The sequence below is a fragment of the Piliocolobus tephrosceles genome, chromosome 1 (genome assembly GCF_002776525.5).
Source record: "Piliocolobus tephrosceles isolate RC106 chromosome 1, ASM277652v3, whole genome shotgun sequence".
Lineage (NCBI taxonomy): Eukaryota > Metazoa > Chordata > Mammalia > Primates > Cercopithecidae > Piliocolobus > Piliocolobus tephrosceles.
In genome coordinates, this window is record NC_045434.1 from 28133725 (window position 1) to 28158558 (window position 24834).

The following is a 24834-nucleotide window of genomic DNA, read 5'->3' on the forward strand; positions in this document are numbered from 1 at the left end:
GGATCACCTGAAGTCAGGAGGTCGAGAGCAGCCTGGCCAACATGGTGAAACCCTGTCTCTGCTAAAAACACAAACATTAGCGGGGCGCAGTGGCAGGTGCCTGTAGTCCCAGCTACTTGGGAGGCTGAGGCAGGAGAATAGCTTGAACCCAGAAGGCGGAGGTTGCAGTGAGCCGAGATCCCACCACTACACTCCAGCCTGGGGGTCAGAGTGAGACCCTGTCTCAAAATGAAAAAATAAAAATTAAAAAAAACAAAAGGAAAGAAAAGAAAAAGAAAAAGAAAAGAACTCTGGGAAGAAATGATGAGAAATAGTAGGAGGTAACATGTAAACTAAAAGTACAGGAAAAAATAAATAAATCCAATAAGAATAAGGATGAAATTAGAAGGAGCACAAGAAAAGTGAAATATAGAATTCAAAAGAATTAGAGAAAGATTATAGAGAAAACAAATTAAGGAGTGCCAACATTTGCATAATTGAAGCCCTTGCAGTTGTAGAAGTGTTGAGATTGAGGTGTCGGCAGACATGTTTTGTTTGGATCGCACGTTATTTATAACTGTGTGTGTAATTAAATGCCATCACTTAACGACTGGAAGATTTCACCCCAAAAAAATTCTATTTGGCTTCTTTCAAAAAGATCAGAACCACACTATAACACCAAAACTGCATTTCTGCCTAGCCTCAGTTGCATAGAGCCAATCAATAGCTTCTGCCACTTTAATGTAGCACAAATTCACCCAGACACCCACAGTCTGCACTGGACTTTCACCTCCTGCAGACATTTGGGGATCCTGGTATACACAGTGTGATAAGGTAGTTTTTAAAAAGCACCTCTCATGAGAGCTGGTCATTAAAAAAAAAAAAAAAGCATGAATGGGCCAGCCACGGTGGCACACGCCTCTAATCCCAGTGTTCTGGGAAGCCTAGTTGGGCAAATCACACGAGCTCAAGAATTTGAGACCAGACTGGGCAACATGTTGAAACCCCATCTCTACAAAAAATACAAAAATTAGCCAGGGGTGATGGCACACGCCTGTAGTTACAGCTACTTGGGAGGCTGAGGTGGGAGAATCACTTGAGCCTTGGAGGTTGAGGCTGCAGTGAGCTGTGATCATGCCACTGAACTCTAGCCTGGGCAACAGAGCAAGACCTGTCTTAAAGAAAAAAATAAAAGTAATAAAAGAAAAATAATAAACCTCCATCTCCTCACCTGCAAAATGGGCAGACTACCTGTCTTATAAGGGTTCCTAGGAGAGTTCAATGAGAAATGCACACAAAGCTCAAGAGCAATTGTTAACAAATGATAGAAAAAAATGACCAATTAATCATTAGAGGCCGGGCATGGTGGTGCACGCCTGTAATCCCAGCACTTTGGGAGGCCGAGGCAGGTAGATCACCTGAGTTCAGGAGTTCGAAACCAGCCTGGCCAACATGGTGAAATCCTGTCTCTACTAAAAATACAAAAATCAGCTGGGCATGGTAGCACACATCTGTAATCCCAGCTACTCAGAAGTCTGAGGCAGAAGAATTGCTTGAACTCAGGAGGCAGTGGTTGCAGTGAGCCAAGATGGTGCCACCGCACTCCAGCCTGGGTGACACAGTGAGACTCCATCTCAAACAAACAAACAAAACATTGAAAACACAATTCTAGAACTGCAGGTAGAATCAGAGCTATGGTCCATGGATTGGAAAGACAGTGTTGTATAGGTCTGTCCTAGATTTAGGACTTTATGACTGACATGTCAGAACTTCTCCTCTAGCTCCCCATCTCCATGTCTCTAAATCCCTAAGAGTTAACAGAGAGAAAGAGCCCAATAAATGTGTAAGGAAGGAAGAAAAGGAGAACGGAAGAATAAGTGAAGGTGCTGAAAAAAAGAACAAACCCAAGATGTTTTCTTTTATTTGTAAAGTAGAAGAAAAAGTAAGTTTCCAATTTATCTCAGTTTGTTTCAGCCCACCCATCCCCATCCCTCTGCCAATAAAAAATGTTACCTAAGGCATACAGTTACATTCTATACCCCCAGTTCCAAAGAAAAGATTTTAAAAAGACACACTTAGTCAGGTTGACTGCAAAATAAATCTCTAAGCCTCCCTGAGTAAGATACTATTTAGATAGTATTTAATAGAGGTATTTGTTATACCTAAATCATAATACTAACAACAACCAACAACAACAAAAAAGTCATTACAACTATGATTTAGTGTAAAAATCTTCAAATAAAAGATGATTTTGTGTAACGGGGGGCCAATTTACCCTTTTCTGTTGTAAAAAATATATATAATTAACTTTTGAATTCTCCACACAAGCAGTATTCAACCCTGTAAACACCTTTTGTTCATGCTTCTGCTAAACACATGTTCTAGTAGCCACATTTATTTTAATTTAATTTCTTCAGAACATCCTATTTTTTTTTTGTTTGTTTGTTTTTTGTGATGAGGTCTTGTTCTATCGACTAGGCTGGAGTGCAGTGGTAAGATCTCGGCTCACTGCAGCCTTCACCTCCTGAGCTCGAGCAATCCTCCCTCCTCAGCCTCCTGAGTAGCTGGTACTACAGTTGTACATCACCATGCCCAGATAATTTTTGTATTTTTTTTTTGTAGAAACAGGGTCTACTATGTTACCTAGGCTGGTCTTGAACTTCTGTTCTCAATTGATCCCTCCTGCCTCTTCCTCTCAAAGTGCTGAGATTACAGGCATGAGCCACTATGCCCAGCCATATTTTCCTTTTTTAAAATAGGATGTAAAAATGGAAGTTTTAAGTCTTCCCAATGTTCTAATACCTGAATACCAAACTATGTTTGGCTTATTCTGTCAGCATGTTCCTGATTTCACTTCTTTGTAGCTGAGGAAAATAGTCATATTAAGTCTGAAACTGAATTAACTCTCATTTTTTAAAAAAGCTGGGTGAGTTAAATTACCAACAGTTTTGATTAATAAGATATTTTATAATGTCATAAATACTGGAAGCAAGAGCATAAATTGTCTGGCAACAACTAGGTCATCTTTTACAACAAATAAATATTATTGCCAGCAAATTTCAAAGATTCATTTAAGTACCACAAAAACTGTGGGGTAGGTTCTTGAATGTGACTATTTGGCTGAAAACTCTAGATTATTCTTGGAAATAAACTAGCACCAGGAGAGACGATGTTAGCACTAAGGAACGTATTCATGCAGCACCAAAGTATGTGAGCAGTGGCAAATCCATATGAGTCTGAAGCAACCTCAATTCTTGCCTCGACGGAGGAAAGAATTCATCCAAGTGACATAAGGTAGAGGGAGAGACCAATGCAAGTTTTAGAGCAGAAGTGAAAGTTTATTAAAAAGCTTTAAAGCAGGAACCAAAGGAAGTAAAGTACCCTTGGAAGAGGGCCAAGCAGACAGCTTGTGAGATTCAAGTGCATGGTGTGACTTTTGACTTGGGGTCTTCTGTTACTTCTCCCCTGATCCTTCCCTTGAGGTCAGCTGTCCACATGCACAGTGGCCTGCCAGCCCTTTGGAGGGGCCACATGCACAGTATGTTTACTGAAATTGTACATATGTTGACCTGTGACATTCTTCCCTTACCAGCTAAGTGTTCCTAGAAGGAGGTCATGTACCAGGTAAACTCTGCCATTTTGCCTCTTAGGGCACATGCTTGTGCCCACTTGCCTAACTCTTGAAATCTTACAGGGAAGTTGCTGATCACCAGCTTCAGGTGTTTATTTATTGGGAGACTGCCTTTCCCTGGCACCAGCTGAGACCAATTATTATTTATAGAGACAGTTTAACAACAGTTTAACATCACCTGATGGTCACTTGACATTACTGGTAGGGGCATTACCCTCTCCTGTCCTAGTCATGTCTGACTACCTACTGTAACAAAAGTAGCAGACACTTGGCAGGAGAAGGAGTGCTATGAAGAGTATTCTATTATCATATGAAGGAATGGGTATGGGGTTCAAAGTCACTTGCCATTAAGTGCATATGTTTTTAAAGTCTAATTGTTCTAACCAAGGGATAATTGTGGTCCTTATTTCCATGAAGCTATGCTCAAGGACACATAGAACTGGAAGACTGTTGAGCTCATCCAGTCCAGTTTACTCATTTTACCATAGGAAACTGAAGATCAGAAATGTAGTCTGCTCCTAGTGACCAGATCACAGGGTCCTTTTGAATCCCCTTACCTCAGCAGCAATTGCACCAAGCACACATTATTTGATAAAAAAGGTGATGAATTTATGTTCATGAACAAAGAATGAATAGTGTCATTATCATCACTTACATTCTTGATGTGCTTCAGGGAAAAGGTGTTATCCACTGAATGTTTATGTCTTCCCAAAATTCATATGTTGAAGAGTTAACCCATGATGTGATGGTATTAGGAGGTGAGGCCTTTGGGAAGTAATTAGGTTTAGATGATGTTGTGAGTGTGGAGTCCCCATGATGCAATTAGTGCTCTTATAAGAAGAGATACCAAATCAAGCGCGCGCTCTCTCTCTTTTTCTGTCCGGCATGTGAGGATACAGCAAGAAGATGGCCATTGCAAGCCAGAAAGAGAGCCCTCACCAGAAACCAAACTGGCCAGCACCTTGATCATGGACTTCCCAGCCTCCAGAACTGTGAGAAATAAATGTCTGTTGTTTAACCACACAGTCTATGGTATTCTGTTATAGCAACCCAAGCTGACTAAGACAGAAGGTTTGCCAAAAGAAAGATTTCTAAAAGAGGGTGAACCCAAGCTGACTAAGACAGAAGGTTTGCCAAAAGAAAGATTTCTAAAAGAAGGTGAAGTAAAAATATGATGTAGAATATATCCTGGAGAAAACCCTTTTAAAGAATATTTTATTGTGGAAATCTTTTTAATTCGTAAAATGAGAGAATATAATGAATCCCTATCACCACTTTAAACAGTTATAGGCCGGGCACGGTGGCTCACGCCTGTAATCCTAGCACTTTGGGAGGCCGAGGCGGGCGGATCACGAGGTCAGGAGATCAAGACCATCCTGGCGAACACGGTGAAACCCCGTCTCTACTAAAAATACAAAAAAAAAAAAAATTAGCCGGGCGCGGTGGCGGGCGGCTGTAGTCCCAGCTACTCGGGAAGCTGAGGCAGGAGAATGGCGTGAACCTGGGAGGCGGAGCTTGCAGTGAGCCGAGATCATGCCACTGCACTCCAGCCTGGGCGACAGAGCGAGACTCCACCTCAAAAAAAAAAAAATAAATAAATAAATAAAAAATAAACAGTTATCAATATTCTGCCATTCTTATTACAAATGCATTCTCCTACATTCTTTTTCATTTTGCCTTGTTTTGTTTAGTGGAATATTTTTCTTTCTTTTTTTATGTTAATTTTTTAAATTTTTATTAACTCACCACCATACTAATCAAGATGGTATTTTTTTTTAATTTTTAATTTTTTGTTTTTTTGTAAATTCAGATTTAGGCCTACAGAGAAGATGGTGGAATACCTATACTGTTTGTTTGTTTGAGACAGTCTCACTCTGTCACCCAGGCTGGAGTGCAGTTATGTGATCTTGGCTCACTGCAGCCTCCGCCTCCCCGGGTTCAAACGATTCTCATGCCTCAGCCTCCCGAGTAACTGGAATTACAGGCATGTACCACCACCCCTAGCTAGTAGTGGAATATTTTTAAAGCAAAACCAAGATTTTGCATGATTCTTTTTGTTTTCAAGACACAGTCTCACTCTGTCATCCAGGTTGGAGTGCAGGTATGCAATCTCGGCTCACTGCAACCTCCACCTCCCAGGTTCTAGTGATTCTCATGCCTCAGCCTCCCGAGTAGCTGGGATTACAGGCATGCATCACCACATGCAGCTGATTTTTATAATTTTTTTGTAGAGATGGTGTTTCACCATGTTGGCCAGGCTGGTCTCGAACTCCTGGCCTCAAGTGATCTGCCTGCCTCAGCCTCCCAAAGTTCTGGGATAAGGTGTGAGCCACCATGCCCAATTCTTTTTTTTTTTTTTGAGACAGGATCTAACTGTGCTGCCCAGTCTGGAGAGCAGTGGTGTGATCATGGCTCACTGCAGCCTCAAACTCCTAGGCTCAGGTGATCCTCCCATCTCAGCCACAGGTAGCTGGGGCTACAGGCACATACCACCACACCTGGATAACTTTTTGTATTTTTTGTAGAGATAAGGTTTTGTCATGTTGCCTGGGCTGGTCTTGAACTCCTGGGATCAGGCAATATCCGCCTGCCTTGGCCTTCCAAAGTGCTAGAATTACAGATATGAGCCACCACACCTGGCCTTTTGCATCATTTTTACTTATAAATATTTCTACAAGTATCTCTAAGAGATGAGAATTTTTTAAACAACATAATCACAATAACTTTGTCATATCCATAACATTAACAAGAAATCCTTAGCTAGGCTAAGATCTAGTCCAAGAGAAACTTAATTTTATCAGAGCATTCATAAATGGATCAAGTTTTCAAGTGATAGCTTTTCAAATAGACTAAGAATTTTAAAAAGGGGAAAACTTTCAAAATTAAAATTGCAATCTTATTTTTTCTCATATTGCTCTGCAAATATAAATCTGGGCACTCAGACTCCAGAAGAGGTTAAAAATAGCCCTATGAATCAAAACCATTAATCATATCCTGTTATTTTTAGTTATCTGTTTCTTCCTGATGTTTTAACTCAACATCAGTTTAATATATTTAATCATACATTTTTAAAAAGAAAAATATTTTAGATCCATCATGAAAAATTTTGACCAAAAGATAAATTTAAAGCTAAAGCAGGATGGTTGTCAAAGCCTGTGTCCATAACTTTGCATGAGACACTTAGTCATTTGCAAAGGCCTGTGTTAATAGTCTGTCCTATGACTCAATTATCTCCCACATAGAGATAGTACAAAACACCCTTAAGATAACTCACACCTAGGCCAGGCACAGTGGCTCATGCCTGTAATCCCAGCACTTTGGGAGACCAAGGTGGGTGGATCACCTGAGACCAGGGGGTCGAGACCTGTCTGGGCAACATGGTGAAACACTGCCTCTACTAAAAATACAAAAAATTAGCCAGGCCGTGGTGGTGGGCACCTATGATCCCAGCCACTCGGCAGCCTGAGGGAGAAGAATCTCTTGAAGCCGGTGGAGCAGAGGCTTCAGTGAGCCGAGATCACTCCATTGCACTTCAGCCTGGGCAGCAACAGCAAAACCCTGTCTCAAAAAAAAAAAAAAAAAAAAGCAAAAAAACCTCACACCTAAAAAAAAAAAGTAAAAATCACAAAATATAAATGACCACTGGGTCACAGACGACATTACCCTCCATACTAAAAGCAGATACTAATAATGGCAATTTTGAGATAGCCTATAAAACACGTGGCCCAGGGCCAGGGCACGGTAGCTCACGCCTGTAATCCCAGCACTTTGGGAGGCCAAGGCAGGCAGATCACCTGAGGTTGAGAATTTGAGACCAGCCTGACCAACATGGTGAAACCCCGTTTCTACTAAAAATACAAAATTAGCCAGGCGTGGTGGCATATGCCTGTAATCCCAGCTACTCAGGAGGCTGAGGCAGAAGAATCACTTGAACCCAGGAGGCGGAGGTTGCAGTGAGCTGAGATAGCGACGCTGCACTCCAGCCTGGGTGACAGAGCTAGACTCTGTCTCAAAAAAAAAAAAAAAATGTGGCTCTGAGTAAACTCTTAAGTACCAGTATTTTATTTTCACTAAATTGTTTAGAAAGATTCTTTCACACATAAAAGATGCTCAACAGTATTTGTTGATTCAAATTAATATTGAAACTAAAATTATCCAACATAGCAAGTATTGAATTTCAGATTATGTAAAATGTAATGGATATGCATTATCCTGCATCCTGGAACTGAATAGGGAAAAAAGCTTTCACTTTTCTTTTCTTTCTTTCTTTTTATTGATTGATTGATTGATTGATTGATTGATTTGAGACAGTGTCTTGCTCTGTTGCCCAGGCTGGAATGCAGTGGTGTGGTCATAGCTCACTGCAGCCTTGACCTCCCATGCTCAAGCTATCCTCCCACCTCAGCCTCCTGTGCAGCCAGGACCACAGGCACACACCACCACATCTGGCTAATTTTTAATTTTTTTGTACAAAGTCTCCTCATGTTGCCCAGACTGAAAAGCTTTTTCTTATACATTTTTAAATCTGCATTCAGTACATTACCTGCTGTCCCAAATATGTACATTTAAAAATTCATACTCAGTGTTCACGCTGAATTTGTGCTTGTAGGGTGGAGACATACAGCATCCCTACATTATCCCCATTCATAACTTCCAGGACTGTCCACAGGATGAACGATGATGGGGACATTTTCTGGAAATTGATAGAAAGGCACTTATCAATACTTCCTGTTTATATATTAGTGAAGTGTTGGTTTTTTGTTTTTTTTTTTTGGAAGAACACCTTACTTGGTAAGGATGTCATACCTCTCCAGAAAATTCTACTGTTGCCCTAGACCTAAATACATAGAAAAAATAAAAGAAAAGAAAATTCTATTTGCACCCTTTTCTAGCCTGAAATTTACCAGAGCTACGTAGAGTTTACTTATCACGTGTGTTCTAATTACATACCAGCATATATAAAAACACAAAATATCAGCCCACATAGTTTTCTACCAGCACACTTTGACTCCCAACAACAGTCGCATGAATAGAGTAACAACACATGAACCTCCCCTGAAGCTTTAGGATATGTTTTGCAGGAAGGATAATATGAGCAAATAAATTCATGTTAACCAGAGCAAAAAACAAAAAAACTACTGTACCTTGATGCAGTTTTCCTTATAAGTTATGTTTATTCTTCTCCCATTCATCTTTGTGAATAGAAACAATGCCTTCATTATGTTTGCTCCCTCAGAAGAATGTGTCGGAATCACATGAAGAGTTTTTTTTTTTTTTAAAAAAAACACCAGTCCCCAGGATTACCCTTTATCAGGAACTTCAGAGAGTAGGACTCAAGAATCTGTTATCTTAACAGTTCCTTAGATGCTTTTTCTGTTGACCAATACCAACAGCATGTGAGAATTACTGCCCAGGGTACCTAGAGCAGCTCACACATATAGTAGTTGTATATAAATGTTCAATGAATGAGTAAATAAACAAGTGAATCAAAACTGGAAATGCACCGGGCTTGGTGGTTTACACCTGTAATCCCAGCACTTTGGAGGCTGAGACGGGCGGATCACTTAGGTCAGGAGTTTGAGACCAGCCTGGTCAACATGGTGAAACCCTGTCCCTACTAAAAATACAAAAATTAGCTGGGCATGGTGGTGGGCACCTGCAGTCTCAGTTACTAGGGAGGCAGAGGCATGAGAGTCACGTGAACCCTTGAGGTGGAGGTTGCAGTGAGACGAGATCGTGCCACTGCACTCCAGCCTGGGGGACAGAGCGAGACTCTATCTCAAAAACAAAAATAAATAAATAAAAATGTATTTAAAACACTATGGAAATGAGCAACTCTGTGAGCTCTGACCACACCCGAGGCCTATTGGTCTATGAGTCTTCTAAGTATCTTGCTTCTTACATCATTTGGCCAGATAGATGCTGGCTCAACTCTGATCTTCATCGCCTTATTTCGTTTCATTCCTGAGCAGCCAGCAGGACCCTACCTCAAAAAACAAGCTGCTGAGCGTGTGGCTAACGCCTGTAATCCCAACACTTTGGGAGGCTAATCCCAGCACTTTGGGAGGCTGAGGTGGGCAGATCACCTGAGGCTGGGAGTTCAAGACCAGCCTGACCAACACAGAGAAACCCCATCTCTACTAAAAATACAAAATTAGCTGGGCATGGTGGTTGCATTCCTGTAATCCCAGCTACTCGGGAGGTTGAGGCAGGAAAATCACTTGAATCAGGGAGGCTGAAGTTGCTGTGAACTGAGATTGTGCCATTGCACTCCAACCTGAGCAACAAGAGCGAAACTGTCTCAAAAACAAACTAAAAAACAAAACAAAATAAAAAAAGAAAGCTTTGCCTTATTTATCTCCTGACTTGTAAAGTAAGGAGATTGAATCCTAAATTCCAGTCCGCAGAAATGCCTACTGGCATTCAATATATTGCTAAAATAATTAATTGGAAAGCCATTAGGCTGAGAAGGCTGCAGTGCCTTGGGTTCCTACATAAGCAAACCGAAAGCCCACTCAGTGTATACAGTAAAACAAAGTATAAGCTTAACCAATCAGAAACCACAAACTGGCTGGGTGTGGTGGCTCATGCCTATAATCTCAGCACTTTGGGAGGCCAAGGTGAGCGCATTTGCTTGAGGTCAGGAGTTTGAGGCCAGCCTGGGCAACATGGTGAAACCCCGTCTCACTGGGCATCGTGAGCATGCAACTATAATCCCATCTATTCAGGAGGCTAAGGTGGGAGAATCTCTTGAGCTTGGGAGACTGGGCAGAGAGTGAGCTGTGATTGTGCCACTGCCCTCCAGCCTCAGCAACAGAGTGAGATCCTGTTTCAAAAAGAAAAGAAACCACAAGCTAACCGTTAGAGACATTAACAATCATAAACTGCCAACTCTAACCTCTAATTAGGGACTTTTCTCTTTAACCAAATATTTTATTTGTCTTGCTTGTGTGAGCACCTTATAAAAATTTCCTCATGTTCCCTCAGTGGAGCCGTGAATCACTTGTGATCCAGTGCTGCTTCATTTGTGAATCACTGAATGTTTAAATAAACTCATTAAAATGATAAGGTGCTGAGGGCCAGGTGCCCTAGTTTGTGCCTGTAATCCCAGTTACTTGAGAGGCTGAGGCAGGAGGATCATTTGACCCCAGGCGTTGGGGCTGCAGTGAGCTATGATTGTACCACTACACTCCAGCCTGGGTGACAGAGCAAGATCCTGTGTCTGAAGAAAAAAATAAATAAAAATTTTATCTTGCTATGTACTGTTTACTTTGTATATGCTAGGCATAGCAGAGGATACAAAATAATTATAAACTTTGATACCTGCATATATTAGTCCGTTTTCACACTATTAATAAAGACATACCCAAGACTGGGTAATTTATAAAGAAAAAGAGGTTTAATGGACTCCCTGTTCCACATGGCTGGGGAGGCCTCACACTCATGGCAGAAGGCAAGGAGGAGCAATGCCACGTCTTACATGGCAGCAGGCAAGAGAGAGTGTGCAGGGGAATTGCCCTTTACAAAATCATCGGATTTCCAAAACTTATGCACTCACGAGAACGGCATGGGAAAAACCCACCCCCATGAGTCAATTACCTCCCACCAGATCTCTCCCACAACACATGGGGATTATGGGAGTTACAATTCAAGATGAGATTTGGGAGGGGACATAGCCAAACCATATCACTGCCCTTGGATACTTTTTACATGTAATGTTGGAAAGAGGAAAAAATGTGTCATATCCTATGCTAAGAACTTTTGTTGACATCATTTAATTCATTCCTTGGAGCAATTCTATAAGAGGTGTGGTGGGGGGTGTATTATTATCTTTAGCTCACAGGTTAAAAAAAAGAAAAAAAAATCCCACAAAGCCTCAAGAGGTAAAATACCAGCTAAAGGTTATATATTGGCACAGTTTGAATTTGAACTTCCCTGGCCCAGAACCCAAGCTATTGTTACTAAACTATCATACCTGCAAGTGCAATGGAAGTTACTATCCATTCAATATCACCCAAGAAATATAAAGTATGCCTTTACTGTGCACTAGGCCCTGATGTAGATATAGATCAAACATGGCAGACATTTAATAGTCACAGCAATGAGTGTTATGAAGGAAAACTGCACGATGTTACACAGTAGCCTGTAACCAGTAACTTCTCTTGATCTGTTAAAGAAAAAATTATTCTGACACTTGTTAAAGACAGTAAAGCTGACTTTATTGGAGGAGGGCCGTGGCAATGAGTATAGAAACGACTGTAATGAGGTCTTGCAGTCAGGGAAGGAGATTAGACTCAACTCTGACTCCAACAAAAACAAGGGAAATTTGTAACAAGTAGCGAGATGGGAGTCAGTGGTTGGAAAGTTACTTAGAGGGAACATCAAGGATAAGGGGATTTCTGGCTAAATCAACTTCATAGGATTATTGTTGAGGTTAGCCTAGAGTGGTAAGATTTGGGGGTAATGAGATGCCAATGGTGGGGAATTTTTCACTAAATTGATTTAGTGGGATTTTTGTTCAAACTGGATTCTATGAGGACAGAGAGGGAAACCTAGAGAGGTTTATTCAAGCAGAGGACTCAGAGGAGGCTGATTAGAGTTTTGGCAAAAGGAGAGAGTCTTTGGCAGGTCTAAGGATTCAGCAAGTAGCTGAATCCTAAATCCTGCAACTCTACTTTCTTTTTTTTTTTTGAGACAGAGTCTCGCTCTGTTGCCCAGGCTGGAGTGCAGTGGCACGATCTTGGCTCACTGCAAGCTCCACCTCCTGGGTTCACGCCATTCTCCTGCCTCAGCCTCCCAAGAGTAGCTGGGACTACAGGCGCCCACCACCACGCCTGGCTAATTTTTTTGTCTTTTTTAGTAGAGATGGGGTTTCACTGTGTTAGCCAGGATGGTCTCGATCTCCTGACCTCGTGATCTGCCCGCCTCGGCCTCCCAAAGTGCTGGGATTACAGGTATGAGCCACCATGCCCGGCCACAACTCTACTTTCTAGTTTCATGATCTAGGGGAAGGAACAGTTTATTATCTGCAAAATAAGGGAAATCATGCAAATCGTAAGTTTTGTGAGGCTTACCAGATAAAATGTTAAAAGCAAAAAAACCTAACAAAAAGTAAGCGCTCAATAAACATTACTTAGCAATTACTTTAAACATATATATTAAATACATATTACATTTAAATATTCATTATCATCAGGTCTGGAGAAAATTTAAGATGATGCAAACGCAGGGATAAAAGCAGATGAAAATGAGGAGTAGAAACAGAGGGAGGAGTAGAAACAGAGGAAGGAGCACAGGCAAAGGCCCTGAGGCATGAGAAGCAAGGCATCACGGAACTCGGTTTTAAGGTCCAGTCCTGCCTGGCTGAAAAAAAGAGAACCCTTCAGGGGAGCTGGAAAGATGGGTAAGGGACACACCAAAATGTCAACATGTATCAACTTATATACTTTAATTTTTAATTTTTTTTTTTTTTTTTTTTTAAATTGAGATGAGGTTTTTGCTATGTTGCCAAGGCCGGTCTGAAACATCTGGGCTCAAATGATCCTCCCACCTTGGTCTCCTGAGTAGCTGGAACTACAGGCATGCACTGCCACACCAAGCTGACCTGTATACTTTAAATATACACAGCATACTGGATGTCATATATACCTCAACAAATCTATTCAGCGTAATAAAATTACAAGAAAAAATAAGTCACTTTGATAAAGACAAAGGTAAAGACAGGAAAACAAAATAGCAGTGACCTTAATAGTTTACTTAAGTGGGCCGGGCGTGGTGGCTCAAGCCTGTAATCCCAGCACTTTGGGAGGCCAAGACGGGTGGATCACGAGGTCAGGAGATAGAGACCATCCTGGCTAAAATGGTGAAACCCCGTCTCCACTAAAAAAACACAAAAAAACTAGCCAGGAGAGGTGGCGGGCGCCTGTAGTCCCAGCTACTCAGGAGGCTGAGGCAGGAGAATGGCGTAAGCCCAGGAGGCGGAGCTTGAAGTGAGCTGAGATCCGGCCACTGCACTCCAGCCTGTGTGACAGAGCGAGACTCCGTCTCAAAAAAAAAAAAAATAGTTTATTTCAATGACATATGGTGGTGACTTGGATTACAATGGTGGCAACTGGAATGGGGAAAAAAATAAGGGCTTGGCAATTGATTAGATATAGTGGATTTTCAGAATAAAGGAGAGAACGACATCTGGTGGATTTCCCTGATTTCTGGCTTGAGCAAACTGGATAGACGATGGTATTGCAGGCTGGCTTCCTCGGAGTAACAGTCAAATTAGCATGCAGAACACTAACTAGTATGCTTTAGGGACCACCAGGGGAAAGGAAAGAGAGAGAAGCAGAATTAGACAGACTGAGCAGTTGATCTATGATAAGTCCCAATGAAGGCCTTTGCCAACAGTACATGGAGTTCTGAAACTGAAATGTCCCTTCAGAATGGTCCTCAGATGAGATAAAAGGCCCAGATCTTTGTACCCTCACACCAATCAGTCATTTAGATGGTGTTGTGACCTTGAGCAAGGCAGTTCTCATTAGCTGAGGCAATCTCAAAAGAAGGCTCAGTCTCAAAGAGGGCCATTCTCAGCCAGCACTCCCAAGAACTCTAAAATAAGTCATTCCTTCCCCAAGAGGGACCAGGCAGCACATCTCAGTGTCCACCATTGTTGGTGGTTCTCTCACTGAAACACAGAGCCCTTATTTCTCAAATGGGTAAAAACTTTACATATTTTAAAAATACAAGGGAGGCGTGGTGGCTCACTCCTGTAATCCCAGCACTTTGGGAGGCCAAGGTGGGAAGATCACTTGAGGCCAGGAGTTCAAAACAAGCCTGGCCAATATGGCAAAACCCCATCTCTACTAAAAATACGAAAATTAGCTAGGTGTGGTGGTGCATTCCTGTAATCTTAGCTACTTGGGAGGTTGAGGCAGGAAATCAATTGAACCCAGGAGGTAGAGTTTGCAGTGAGCCAAGATCGTGCTACGGCACTCCAGCCTGGAAAGCAGAGCGAGACCTTGTCTCAAAATAAAATAAAATAAAATAAAATAAAAATCCCAAACAAACAAACAAACAAAAAAACCGCAACCATCAGTCAAGTGCTATGCTAGTTTGTTAATAAAATTTTAAATTTGCAGCTAGACACATGCCTGTAATACCAGCACTCTGGGAGGTCGAGGCAGGAGGATCCCTTGAGCCCAGGAGTTTGAGACCAGCCTAAGCAACATAGTGAGAACCCCATCTTTGCAAAAAAAAGAAAGGAAGGAAGGAAGGAAGGAAGGAAGGCAGGAAGGAAGAAGAAAAGAAAGAAAAAGGAAGGAGGGAGGGAGGGAGGGAGGGGGGAAGAAAGAAAGAAAAGAAAAGATTAGCAAAGATTAGCTGGGCAAGGTGGTACACATCTGTAGTCTCAGCTTCTTGGCAGGCTGAGGCAGGAGAATCTCATGAGCCTTGGCAGTTGAAGCTGCAGTGAGCTGTGATCAGCCACTGCACTGTAGCCTGGATGACAAATATAAATACATTTTACATTTAATGGTCACAAATGGGTTTTAGAATGCTTGCCTTCTGAAATCATACCATTGCAAGAATAAATCCCTAGTTTCTTAACAGAATAATGATGGAGTTTCTGTGGAAGCAAAAACAATCCGAGGAAACAATACAGCCCTGCCTACTTCTCTCAGCCTCTACTGCAGGATTCAAGCCTCCTCTCACCACTCCTTGGATTATCATTATAGCCCCTAACACAGCTGCTCCTGTGCCAGGCAAACCATTCTTCACATTTCAGCTAAAGAAAGGTTTCAAACACTAATCATTTATAGCTCCAGCAGCTAGCACAATCACTGGTACATAGTTTACACTCAATTAATACTTGTTGAAGGAAAAAGTCACTAAGGAATAATATACATTAAGCTGGATTTCCTATGTGATATCAATAAAATTTACACATTTTATCTAGACTATGTAATATCCCAGTTTAAATCTAATCATTGGCTCCTATTGCCCTCAGTCATACAAACTCAGTTTACATGACTTTTTGCAGTCTGGTCTCTAATCATCTCTGAAGTTTTGCTTTTTTGCCCCCTTTTTCACCTTCCCCCCACCCCCTCCACCTCTTCCCGTTTACTTTAGGAACAACAGAGCTATCAAGCTGCTTTTTAAAATCCTCAAACATGCCATGTTCCATTTGGCTTTTGGGATCTTTCCATACACTGGTCTCTCTGCCTGAAACATTCTTCACCCTTCACTATATGCAAGTTAACTGCCTCCCTTTCCCCACAGCTTGCCCCATCACTTCCTGTCATATCTGCACACACACACACAGACAGAACACGCCCTCACTCATAACATATATTCATATGTGTATCTAATTCCTATAAACTGTTGGGGATGAATTCTGGGCAGAAATGTAGTTATAAGCATTAATCAGGCTGCACTATGACCCACTTCCTTGTAAGTGAAAGTCGCATAACACTAGATACTGACCATTTGCACCTCGATATTTCCTACTGATAGGATTTCTAACATTAGAATCATTAGGCTTTTAAGAACCGCTTAAGGCTCGATGCGGCTGCACACGCATGTAGTCCCAGCACTTTGGGAGGCTAAGGTGGGCGGATCACCTGAGGTCAGGAGTTTGAGACTAGCCTGGCCAACAACATGGTAAAACCTCGGCTCTACTAAAAATACAAAAATTAGCCAGGTGTGGTGGCGGGTGCCTGTAATCTCAGCTACTTGGGAGGCTGAGGCACGAGAATCACTTGAACCCGGGAGGCAGAGGTTGCAGTGAGCTGGGATCTCACCATTGCACTCCAGCCTGGGTGATAAGAGCGAGTAAGAGCGAGACTCTATCTCAAAAAAAAAAAAAAAAAAAAAGAACTGCTTAAACAGATCCTGAATTTCAAACAGACAAACAGAACAGCTGACACCAACTAGTTTAAAGATCTCCACAGAGCAGCCTAGTAAGCACGAGAATACGGTTTCTTCATCTCCTGCCCTATGACTATGACTTCACTCTGCACTCTTCAACCCATCAACTATCTACACTTCAGCCCATTCTGAAACCCTTAAAAACCCAAGCCCTAAACTCCTCACGGCCATATGATTAAATCTTTCTCTGCTGCAACCCTGCATATTGTCTTGCAACCGATCTATTATGGCTACATTCCCTGACCCCCACCATCCCTGGAAATTTGGGTTAGGTGCCTTCCTTTGGACTCACATGGCACTTTTAATTCTCTCATCAGAGAATTTATCACCTGTGATGGTTATTTTCCTTTGTCAACTTGGCTGGGCTACTATGTCAATATTTGGTCAAACATTATCCTGAAATGTTTCCATAAAAGTGGTGTTTTGTTTTGTTTTGTTTTGGAGACAGAGTCTCTCTTTGTCACCCAGGATAGAGTGTGGTGGCCCGATCTCGGCTCACTGCAACCACCACCTCCCAGGTTCAAGCAATTCTCCTGTGTCAGCTTCCCAAGTAGGTGGGATTACAGGCACGTGCCACCACACCTGGCTAAGTTTTGTATTTTTAGTAGAGCTGAGGTTTCACCATGTTGGCCAGTGTGGTCTCAAACTCCTAACCTCAAGTGATCCACCTGCCTTGGCCTCCCAAAGTGCTGGGATTACAGGCATGAGCCACTTCATCCAGCCTATAAAAGTGTTTTTGTTTTGTGGGAGGGGGTGGGGGGGGTGATTATATTAACTGTAAATGGATGTATTTTGACCTCCATAATGTGGGTGGGCCTCATACAATCAGGTGAAGGCCTAATAGAACAAAGACTGACGTCCTGCAAATGAATTCTTAAGTATGGCAGCCTTTTGAGTTAAACTACAACTTTGTCTCTTCCCTGGGTCTCCAGTCTGTTGGCCTACACATCCTATTGGTTCTGTTTCTCTGGAGGACTTGTCACTTTTAATCATAATTACTTATAATTTCACCCCACTCTCATCCCACTTGAATAGAATCTCCTGAGAACAGTAATTTAAACTGTTTTATTCATTTTTACGTCTTCTGTAGCCTGATATATCATGCCTTTTTTTTTTTTAGACAGAGTTTCGCTCTGTTGTCCAGGCTGGAAAGCAGTGGCAAGATTATAGCTCATTGCAGCCTCAAATGCCTGGGCTCAAGAGATCCTCCAGCCTCAGCCTCTCAAGTAGCTGAGATTATGGGCACACGCCTGGCAAATACATAGGTAATAGAGAATATTGTTTTATGTTTTTTATGGAATATTGAAATGAAGAGTTTCATTTCACTGCAATTCACCAAGGCTGTTAAATACTTTGAGATACCTTTTCTCAATTCTCTTTCAATCACTATTCCCCTTTCTCTCTTCTATCAAGACTGTGCCCTATGAAGTTAACAATGGTCCAATCTCCAGAGTATTGCACTAATTCCCATTTGAAGCAATTATCTCACTGAGACTCTCAGCAACTCATAGAAATATTTCTGAAATAATCATTTAATTAACCCCAGCAGACATAAGAATAGAGAAGAGAAAGAGAAACAAACAAACCAAATAACCAAACTAGGTACAAGCTACTGGTGACATTGTAACATGAAATTCTCTCTTCTACCACAAGCCTAAAAATTATTCCAAACACCTAATCCCAACAGTAACCAAAAAATGTACTATCAATCTTCTCTTAATTACTAAGAAGCAATAAAATATTTGAAATCGGATAGTTTTATTTATACATATACCCAATTGGTTGGGCAGCAGATACACAAAAAGTTTCGTATACTTTAAGAAATGCTACAAGCCCCAGACAGAGCTATAATTTTAGAAATAATTATTGAGCACTGTATTCATATTCATTAGTAATATCTCAAGGATTTGCTTTTTGGCCTAAAAAATTAAGAATTTACAATTTTCTGTATTTTCAATTACCACCTGGCTATTTTCCTTTTGTAAACTTTTCCTGTTCTGCCTTTGTTGTGACCCCTTTCCCTTTGTGATCTTCCCTTAAGAATCGGTGCCTTTTATCGCTACTCATTTCCTGACTCAGGTGAACTTACAGCCTAAGGCAAAAATGGGAGCCAGCAAAGTTTGTTTTCTCTGTCTCTCCCCTTTTTCCCTCCCTTCTGCCTGCAGCTCTGTGAGGGACTAAATCTTCTAGATATTCTGTGCTTATTAACAACACAGCACCCTCTTGACTTGGAATCCATAGCTGTAAGAACTTAGTTTCTCCTGTCAGCTAAGAAAACTCTTGGAAAATTTTTGGTGGACAGTAAATGCCAGGTAATCCAGACTTCATTAATTTATGACATAAGAAATAAATACAACTTTTAGCCAAACTGTCCCCTTTATTCAATCATAAAAAGAGTTTGCTAAGACAATAAACAGACTGGTAATTAAAATATTTATCAGCCGGGCACAGTGGCTCATGCTTGTAATCCCAGCACTTTGGGAGGCTGAGATGGGTGGATCACCTGAGTTTAGGAGTTCGAGACCAGCCTGGCCAATGTGGTGAAACCCTGTCTCTACTAAAAATGCAAAAATTAGTTGGGTGTGGTGGTGGGCACCTGTAATTCCAGCTACTCGGGAGGCTGAGGTAGGAAAATTGCTTGAACCCAGGAGACAGAGGTTGCAGTGAGCTGAGATCACACCACTGCACTCCAGCCTGGGTGACAAGAGTGAGACTCCATCTCAAAAAAAAATAATAAAATAAAATAAAATATTTATGCTATTTGGCCTGGAGCACTGGCTCATGCCTGTAATCCTAGCACTTTGGGAGGCTGAGGCAGGTGGATTGCCTGAGCTCAGGAGTTCAAAACCAGCCTGGGGAACATGGTAAAACCCCATCTCTAAAATAAAATCAATCAATCAATCAATCAATCACCTGGGTGTGGCAGCATGCACCTGTAGTCCCAGCTACTCGGGAGGCTGGGGCAGGAGAATGGCTTGAACCCGGGAGGCGGGGGTTGCAGTGAGCCAAGATCACGCCACTGCACTCCAGCCTGAGTGACAGAGTGAGACCCTGTCTCCCAAAAAAAAAAAAAAAAAAATCCTTTTTTATATAATGTAAAATTTTATATATATTGTATAATATAAATATTATCATGTATTTAATATCTAGCCCCTCACAAGTTGGCCAAAGGCCTTTTTTTGGGGGGGCGGGGGGAATGGAGTCTCGCTCTGTCGTCCAGGCTGGAGCGCAGTTGCAGGATCTCAGCTCACTGCAACCTCCGCCTCCCAGGTTTGAGCAATTCTCCTGCCTCAGCCTCCCGAGCAGCTGGGACTACAAGCGTGTGCCACCACGCCCGGCTAATTTTTTTTTATTTTTAGTAGAGATGGGGTCTCACTGTGTTTGCCAGGATGGTCTCGATCTCCTGACCTCAGGTGATCTGCCTGCCTCAGCCTCCCAAAGTGCAGGGATTACAGGTGAGAGCCACCACGCCTGGCCCATTTTTTTCTTAGTTTTTGTTTTTTCCGGACCCCCCAAAGGTGATTTGTTGAAGCACTAGCAGTATTTTTCTTATCTTTATTAGCGTATGTACAACATCTGTTGATGTTTATAAACTGAGATTATATTTTCTTGCAGTATTTGGGGATTCTGGTTTTCCTTATACCAGGCTTATCATGTTTCACAGTTTTTAACTAAATATGATTTGCTGGATCATTGATAAAAAGAAAACAAAATTGTCAAATGCACCTAAACACTTAAGAAACACAACTGCTGATCCTTTTGTAGTTCATAAGTGTGATGATTCGGTGTTCACATGCATGTATGAGATGTGCCGCCCTCAAACCTTGTTATGACGTGGTCCATTCCCCATCTGGTGTGAAAATTTAAAAATTTTAAACAAAGAAGAGAGAAAAAAGGAAAATTACTACTAATAAAGTATGATACTTTTATGATCATTTTGTTTTTAACTACCATAAAATTTCAGTGCCTACAGGATTATGGAATCAATCACAGTGAGAAGGGTAGAAACTCAATAAAATAATTAGCAAATAAGGCTGGGCAATCAAAAAGAAAATAGGTCATACTGTTTGGAGAGTGAATTTGTTTTCAGTAAGAAACTAGTTTGCCTGATTCCACACCACCAATTGGAAATTTGATAATGTTACCCTAAAATGATTGTTTTTTTTTTGTTGTTTTTTTTTTTGAGGCGGAGTCTCGCTCTGTCGCCCGGACTGGAGTGCAGTGGCCGGATCTCAGCTCACTGCAAGCTCCGCCTCCCGGGTTTACGCCATTCTCCTGCCTCAGCCTCCCGAGTAGCTGGGACTACAGGCGCCGCCACCTCGCCCGGCTAGTTTTTGTATTTTTAGTAGAGACGGGGTTTCACCGTGTTAGCCAGGATGGTCTCGATCTCCTGACCTCGTGATCCGCCCGTCTTGGCCTCCCAAAGTGCTGGGATTACAGGCTTGAGCCACCGCGCCCGGCCAAAATGATTGTTTAAATAGAAGCGTTGTAAATTAAATGAGAAGTTTTCATTCCATCTGTCATGAAGACATTTTTGTTATAACAAATTTGTCTACAATGGTGGAGTGTCAGGAAAAGTGCAAATAATCCAAGTCAAAGTAAACTATACAAGAGTATTAGTTGGCTTTGGATATTGTACCAGTACAAGGAGACTTCAGTCACATTTTCCCCAATAAATTGGAAACAAAGGCAGTAAGACTGCTCTCTAAAAGTTAAACTTTAAGATCACATACATAGCTAGGAGCAGAAATAAGCAAAGCCACCTTTAAAACACACACTGGTTTGATTTAACTGTAACTTGATTTTTCTTGAAATAATATTGCTAAGTAGTTTGGGTAGCCATGGAAACAGAGAAAGTGACGTATGGGGGCACTTTAGGGCCAGTGGCCATCCAAGTGCTGCTTAGGAGAGAAAGAGTACAAATCAACAGCTCAGCAGGATGTCCCCACCATATTGGAGATCAGTGCAGCCATTGGAAATTAAGAACTTCTATTTTCGGAACAAAATTGTCCTGTTGTGAAGATAGATGAATTAAGAAAAGTCTATACATATAACTCCACTTGTTTAGAATAGGTGTTCATCAAGCAACCTTCTGATAATACCTTGGTTTCCTGAATAGGTTTGGCTACACAGAAAATGCACTCAGAGGGGCCAGACACAGTGGCTCACACCTGTAATCCCAGCACTTTGGGAGGCTGAGGCAGGCAAATCACATGCGGTCAGGAGTTTGAGACCAGCCTGGCCAACATGGCGAAACCCCGTTTCTACTAAAAATACAAAAATTAGCATGGCATGGTGGCGTCTTTGTGTAATCCCAACTTGAACCTCGGAGGTGAAGGTTGCAGTGAGCCAAGATCACGCCACCTGGGCAACAGAGTGAGACTCCATCTCAAAAAAAGAAAGAAAGAAAGAGAGAGAGAAAGAAAGGGAAGGAAGGAAGGAAGGAAGGAAAGAAAAGAAAAGAAAAAAAAAAAAAAAAGAAAAGAAAAGAAAGGAAAAGAAAAAAGAGAGAAGGAAAGAAGGAAGGCAGGCAGGCAAGGAAGGGGAGGGGGGGGGGAGGGAAGGGGAGGGAAGGGGAGGGGAGGGGAGGGAAGGGGAGGGAAGGGAAGAGAATGAGAAAATGTACTCAAGAAAAGACAACACCTTGGGTCCATGCTGGAACACTGGAGATATTCTCTTTCTGGCAAAAAGTAAAAAAAAAAGAAAGAAAAAAAAGTATTGGCTTTGCAGTTGTGAGTGTTCAAGCATATAAATTAAAGCTCTTGGAAATTAATAACTTAATAATGTCAGTCTTATGACCTTGGTTAATTTAAGTTCATCTGATTGCTGAAGTTGTTCTCCATTGCTCAAGACAGATGTTTTGGCTGGGCGTGGTGGCTCATGCCTGTAATTCCAGCACTTTGGGAGGCCAATGCGGGAGGCTTGCTTGAGCTCAGGAGTTCGAAACCAGCCCAATCAACATAGCAAGACCTCGTCTCTACTGGAAAGAAAAAAAAAAAAAAAACAACCAACGCCAGGTGTGGTGGCAAGCACCTGTAGTCCCAACTACTTGGGAGGCTGAGACAGGAGGATTGCTTGAGCCTGGGAGGTTGAGGCTTCGGTGAGCTGTGATCATGCCATTACACTCCAGCCTGGGTAGCAAAGTGAGACCCTGCCTCCAGAAAACGAAGAAAGATGTTTTTTGTGACCAGAACACTGTAGACCAGATCCTAGAAGATTGTAGAAATTCACTAAAGTAATGCTTCCTTGTCCTCTTGTGGATGATCAGTGGGCTTTCCCCTGGCAATGACCCTATATCAATAAGAAAAACTTTTTCTTTTCTTCTTTTTAATATTTTTGAGAAAGAGTCTCGCGGCAGCTTCAACCTCCTGTGCTCAAGTGATCCTTTTGCCTCAGCCTCCCAAGTCCAAGTAGCTAGGACTACAAGCATGTGCTACTATGCCTAGCTAGCTTTTTTACTATGCCTAGCTAGCTTTTTTACTTTTTAATTTTTTTTGCAGAGGTAGGGTCTCACCATGTTGCCCAGATTGGTCTTGAACTCCTGGTCTCAAGCAATCCTTTTGCCTTGACCTACCAAAGTATTAGTATTACAGGCATGAGCCACCAAGCAAGTCCAGACTTTTCTACTTCAAATTAAATCAGTGGGGAGGGAGGTGTTCATAATTTACCTCTGTTTATTATTTCATTTATTTTAACATTGCTACAGTGACAACTCCATGGACATACACTAGTTACTGGCGGGGAAGATCGTTCAGACCAGAAGTGGTAAGAAATCCTTGAATTTTAAATAAGTCATAGGTAGTTCACAAAGAGGACGAAAGATACCATTTATTAAACATTCACCACCTGTTCTGACATAATATTATCATCATTATAATCTCCCACTTCCAGATACACGCATCTGCCTATGTTACACTTGCGGTAAAAGCCAGCATGGGTGAACTCTACTGTTCAACGGAGCTGAACACTGTGCTGCACAGATCATATAAATAAACTGAATGGCTTATTTCACATCCATAATCAGGAACTTAAAAAGTGCTCTCAGTAGCCCATGTTACTCTGTTCCTCACATTAGTTTTACTTTCACTCTCTGTGATAACTTTTCAATACACCAAGACTTCTCAGCTTGCCCCCAAATTCACTGAGAACATACTGGCAAACTGCTGATTCAACCATTTACACATCCACCCACCAGACATAAGAGTGCTCATTTAACTTAGGCTTATTACCATCTTGTAAATGTGCTCAATTTAAGACTTCTTGGAAAGGTCTCAGGTCGAAGCTTTGTCCTGAAAAGATAATTCTGATTGCAGAAACTCCCTCCGTCCAGCAGGAAGCGCCAGCACCCTCTGCCGGGGTCAGGTCGCCACGGAGGCCTCACGTGATCCGGCCGTCTCTGCGCAGGAGCGTGGTCTTGCGGAGATTTGCCCTACGTACTCAGCGCCGTGACGTATTACGTAGGGGCTGGCTAGCCGCCATCTTGCTTCTTTTTCTCGCTCGCTCGCTCCTTCTCGGGAAGCTGCGAAAGTGCTTTGGCGGTTTGTCCATCCGCAGCTTCGGCTTTTCCAGTCCGGTGGCCCTTCCGGCCACCCCTTTAACCCCAGCTTTCCCTCCCCCTTCTTTCAATCAAAGATCGGCGGAGACCCTAGAAGTGCGCAAACTTGACACTCACCCTGACCGGTAAGGAAACCGGGGGTGTGGGGGCCGCGATGAAAGAGGGCCCTTCGGGAACGGCCAGCGTGCGGCCTGGGGCGTGGGAGCGCACTCAGACCTTGGCGCCCGGAGGCTAGGGGGCGGCGTGGAGAGGGCCTCGGGTCCGGTCATCTCCCTTCTCTTTGGTTACTATCATCTCTGTGTCTGGGGAAGTCGGCCTCCAGCTTGGGGAGCGGGAAACCGGAGTCAGACCCGCCCCATGTGGTCTGCAGCGGGAGTTCTGGACCGGTATGTCTTGCTACCACCCAGACCCCCAGTCCTGGCCCTGCGAGGGGATTACGCATGTTGCCGGGTAAGCGAAGGGTTTTTCCGTCTTCCTGGACTGGCGGACGTGCAGTCTTTTTTTTTTTTTTTTTTTTTTTTTAGTGTCGGGTATGTGTTCCCCCAAACAACTGAAGGATTCAGCCGGGGCCTTCACTCTCTACCTCTTCCTGTGTAGTGAGAGTGGGACTTGCAATGAGCAGTGTATAGGAGGGTCTGGATTAAAGACCTGATGAGATGAGAGGCTCTTCGGGGAATCAAGACCAACCCTACTTCCGCTGGGGAAGTGCTGCCCAACTCCAGAGGAGGATTTGGGTAGTCTTTTCACACTCTGG

At 42.4% G+C, this 24834-nt stretch overlaps 1 protein-coding gene, 1 long non-coding RNA gene and 1 other non-coding gene across 15 annotated transcripts in view; 2 read left to right on the top strand and 1 right to left on the bottom strand.

The window, feature by feature from the left end:
• LOC113219939 overlaps positions 1-23893 on the bottom strand; it is a 48379-nt gene extending 24486 nt beyond the window's left edge. Inside the window, exons 1-3 of one of the 2 annotated variants that reach the window (XR_003306946.1) lie at positions 23755-23893; positions 8154-8303; positions 5143-5185 (exon numbers count right to left, since the gene is read on the bottom strand). This is a non-coding gene — a long non-coding RNA (uncharacterized LOC113219939). Of the gene's footprint in view, positions 1-5142; positions 5186-8153; positions 8304-23754 lie in introns of those variants that run through there. The other variant, XR_003306945.1, reaches the window with a different exon arrangement.
• On the top strand, positions 20279-20381 carry LOC111539407. Its single transcript, XR_002730677.1, has one exon. It is a non-coding gene; the product is annotated as a small nucleolar RNA U13 (small nucleolar RNA).
• A 101-nt stretch (positions 23894-23994) lies between the features above and the next one.
• PRRC2C (proline rich coiled-coil 2C) overlaps positions 23995-24834 on the top strand; it is a 107262-nt gene continuing 106422 nt past the window's right edge. For all 12 annotated transcript variants that reach the window (XM_023207151.2, XM_023207161.2, XM_023207158.2 and 9 more), the window contains exon 1: positions 23995-24205. The gene's annotated coding sequence lies outside the window, so the exon portion shown is untranslated. The remainder of the gene's footprint in view (positions 24206-24834) is intronic.